This window comes from Malurus melanocephalus, unplaced genomic scaffold, assembly GCF_030028575.1.
Source record: "Malurus melanocephalus ecotype Western Australia unplaced genomic scaffold, MMel_1.1 scaffold_24, whole genome shotgun sequence".
NCBI lineage: Eukaryota > Metazoa > Chordata > Aves > Passeriformes > Maluridae > Malurus > Malurus melanocephalus.
In genome coordinates this window covers 4,112,163-4,116,682 of record NW_026623256.1, presented here as the reverse complement: position 1 = coordinate 4,116,682, position 4,520 = coordinate 4,112,163, and positions in this window count along the sequence as shown.

Below are 4,520 nucleotides of genomic sequence, written 5' to 3'. Positions count from 1 at the left end.
AGAGGAGAGGAAAGGAGAGAAGAGGCGGCGGCGCGCCGGGCGCCCCGGCGGCGCGCCCCCGCCGCCCTTAAAGCGGCCGCGGCGACGGGGCGGGGGCGCGCTCGTGTGCACGCACCCGCTCGTGTGCACGCTCCCGCCCCGCCGCCTGTGTGCGTGGATTTGGGGAGGACGAGGTGTAACCGAGCCGCGGAAATTCGCCGTTTGGGATTCCGGGTTCTGCGCTCCCGCCCCGGTGGTGTGTGTTTGAAGTTTCTTGTGTCATTATTCCGCCCCCCGGTGCGTGCTGCGGGGGGCCCGCGGGTTGGCGATGGGTGGCGGTGTCCCCCGTGTCACCCCCCCGCCCCCCCGGTTGTGTGCATTACTCTGGGTACTGTCAGAAGGGTCCGAWCCCCCTCCCCGCCCCGAAATCGCACAGTTCTCCATCCCCCTTCGATATCCTGTATGACTCCGTGGTCCCCCACAGAATCACAGAGCTCACTGCCGTGCTGGCTATTTCCAGAAATCCTCATCGAAATGCCGATTTTTAGATATTTTTCTCTTCCAGTGGTATGTGTCTTTTTGGGTACTGAAAGAGACACCTCCACCCCCACTACCCCTAGAATTACATAGATTTTCCTCCCCCAGTAATACACATCATTCTGGGTATTGCTGGAAGCATCCCACAAAGCTGCTGGTTTTCCCCCAATATTTTGCATTATACTATGTATTTCCAGAGAGCCACCTCAAAAGGAGATAATTGTTTGGTGTTYCTGCAAAGTCAGATGAAGGCTGTCCCAAGCCTGCATCCACAGCCCCCCCAGGCAGCAGTTTCTGAGTGAGCGATAATTTTGCACAGGAAACAGAGGCAGAAAATGGTGTGAATTCAGGATGAAGGAATGGTTGCTTGTATTTGATATTTCCTGGCTGTGCTGTAGTCTGCTGATGCTTAAATTTCATTCAGAGGTGGTTTTTGTCTGTTTCTTTGTTAATTACATCCATTCCGGGGATTCTGTTTCAGAAAGGAAAGGGTTTGGCCGGGTTTATCAATGAGGAGTGTGCTCAGCTCTGGCTCTGTCATTTGCTATGCTCCTCTTTGCTTACCTGTAAACCTTCCACATTTGTGGTGTTTCCAGAGGAGAGGAGATGGTCAGCAGGAGGAGGAACAGAGTAGGAAAATTCAGAAGTCATTTGTGGAATGGCAGTGATTTTCTCTCGYCCTTCCTCAGCTTTGGGGTCACTAGAGCAGAGCCCTCATGACTTGGGTATTTAGCACCGTCTGCAAGTGGCTTTGTGTCCATCCAGGTTTACCCCACAGCCCAGGATGCCAAGGCATTGGATTATGCTGCATCCAAAGAGCCCCCCATCAGGAGGCATTGCTCGGCTTTCCTTGGACATTCTCTCCACATTCTCTCCACATTCTCTCCACTCAGGTCATGAGTGCCAAAAATCACCGTTGGAAGCTGGAAGTGCACTCCTTACTGGGCAAAACTGTTGGTCCCAGTGGGGATTTTGCAAATGTAAGGGTTTAAGGACCTGATTAGATGTTTTCTGCTCTTGAGGATACCACCCATTGGGGTGTGCAAAAATTAGAGAAGGCACTTGTGTAAGGATTTGTCTAAAGCAAAGCAAAAATTAATAGGCCCTGGAGATAGGTCTTATCCAACTGTTCATTAAATCATTTCCCAGAAGAGGTGGGGCTTGAAGGTTGGTTTCAACTCTCATAGAAACAAAGATACAATTTTAGGAGCTTTATTTTCCAGATTTTTTTTTTGTTCCTATGAAAGTCAAAACCAAATCCCCACCTGCCTTGACCTTTTGGATTCTRCCATGACATCTGGGCTCAGCTACTTATTGGGCTGCTCAGAAGAACCTGCAAAATATTCCCCTTTCAGCAATTGATTCCAACTTTGCTGATCTATTCCAGCAGAGAGCGAGGCAGGTTCTACACCAATACTGAGACTTGCCTCTTCAAATGATGTCTCCCTGGTATCATAAGAGGCAATCTTAAAGTGTTTCAATCTAAAAGTAAGTTTCAACAGGTCTCATTACATGAGAAAAGTTATTACACACTATTGCAATTTCACAAAAGAAGGGTAAAAGCAATGGATTTTTTTCAAAGAACAGTTTCAATTAGTATTTTTCTCACTAATTCAAAATCCTTCGCAAAAGCTGCTAGTTTCATCATTTTATATTTAAAGCACATTTTTAAATTAGTTTAGGGTTTTCTATCCTAGAAAATGATAGACCTGAAACTGGAGCCATATCCTGGAATTGGGGGAATTCTGCATTTTCCATTCTCAGCGCAAACATGAAAGTAAGATATAAAATGCATAATCAGAATACTGTCTCCTGAGGAGCGCTGATGACTTCAGATCTCTCTAAGCTGCTAAGGAAGATTTTCGAATGGCAGTGCTCCCATCAAAACCCAGAAGTGTTCGGGCTGGATATTCACAGTAGTCGCCTCAGGTCTGAACTTCTTAAAACAAATCTGTAAAACCCCARTGTCAGCACGACCAGCTTGGTTGAGCCTGCTGTGGTACAACATGTACAATGACCCACTTTTCCTGGAGTGGGAAATCAATCATTGCATCGTCACACATCACTTTAGGAGCTGCGGTGGCGGAAGTGGCTTTGTTTCRCATTAGCAATTTGGGTGGGCAGAGAAATGGAAAGATGGATGATGGAGATGCAGAGAACAAAATTAAACACGGTTAAATGAGAATCCATTTCCTGCACGCAGTATCTCTGTGCCCGAGGCACGCTGTCTATCAACAATACACAGGTACAAATTGCCCTGCAGACGGATCTTTAACTACCCAAACACAGCAAACTGCATTAGCAGAACGCTCCTGGGCCGGGCTGGGGCTGCCTGACTGCAGAGCAGGCACGTTAGATAGGACAGCTGGCTCTTCCTGGTGACTGAAGTACTGTGGGGTGATTAAAATAACTGCTGCTGTATGAAGAGATTGAAAGGGGGCATTATAACCCGGTGCAGTTAAACCAGAGTGATGGGTGCTCTTGCAATATTTACCATTAGCAGAGCAGGCRCTGTCAAGGTGAGAGGAACGGGACCAGCAGCTCTGGTTTGCTTGGAACAGTGAATAAAAGATAACTTCTATCTTTTTTCTCCCCCTCCTGTTTGAACAGGTAATATTTTTATGCTGCCTTCATCAACACACGGCCATGACTCCTGGGAAAGAAATGAAAGTCTGTTAATTTATTTGATCAGACATGAGAAATAATAGAAAACAGAAACGAAGACTCGTATTTGTCATGTGTTTGAATTAGTGAAAAGCTGAAGAAAGCAGAAAAATATTGCAAGGAGTTCAAAGATGAGAGGTTTTATTGAATTAGAAAATTATTAATAGCATTAATCATTTCCAAAACAGGCTTCTTAACATCTATAATGACTATATTGGAGAAATAAAATCAAAGAAAAAAATCAGATACAGAAAGTTACACTTCTTCTAGTGTTTAGAAAGAAAGGAATTAATTTTCCCTGATTTACAGGCAGCCTCACTGGAATGGTTAATCTGTGGGGAAAAGACCAGGTGAGGATCTAGCCCTGAAGGGATAATTCAATATGAAGTACCAAGAAGCAGCTACACTTCAGATTATAACTAATGTGATGTATAAACTTCCAGGTTAATTCAGCAGTCCTAATTCCTCTTCAGCTTTGCATGGAAAGGAAAAAAAAAAAGGATGCTGAACTTGTAGTTCCATAAATTATATTATTGCAGAGTTAGTTTCTCGTAGCCTCAGGACAGATGCATTCTTCTCRGAGGATGCAGTGAGGTTTGGAAGRTCTTAACAAGGCATCTGAGAACCTGCTGAGAACCAGAGGTGGAGGGCAAGCAAAGTGCTGTGATAAAAGAGGCCTTTGTTTCAAYATAATCATAGCAATGAGCTGTGTTGTTTGATTTATGAAGACATAAAAATAGATGAACCCGGAGATRCAGGTAAAGCAAAAGGTATGAAAAATGGTGATGGGTGATGCAAGCTCTGGGTGAAGACAAGCTATGGGTCAGAGATTGCTGCAAGATTACCGGCTGCACATCTACAGCTCAGCCAGCATGACAGGAGTGGGCACTGACTTGAGAGATATTCCAAGATGTCCTGGCTGGGCAGTGTCCCACAGGGTTTGCACAAAGCTTTTTTGGAAGACCAATACATTTATTTTCTTGTGTTCTAAAAAAGGAGCCACCACCTTAGGGTAGCCTTCAGCTAAATCATTCAGAACAGACACTTGGTCACATGCTGAGATGCCAACTTGAAAACTTCATCATAATCTTGAAGTCAAACAGTTCTTTTGTCTCCCGAAATGGCTTCAAAATGGCTGTGTTTGTAAAARTGTGTGGGGAGGGTCGGTCTGATCAGCAGTGAGTTTCTCTTTCAAAAGCAACTGTAGTTCAGAGYCTGTGGTACGACCTTGTGTGTGTTTAATTCACAAATCCTCTTCTGCTAAAAGAATAAAAAAAATCTGTCTTCAGCGTGGCAGTGAGCAGAGCAAGCACGTTCACGACTAGAGCTGAGGGATGAGA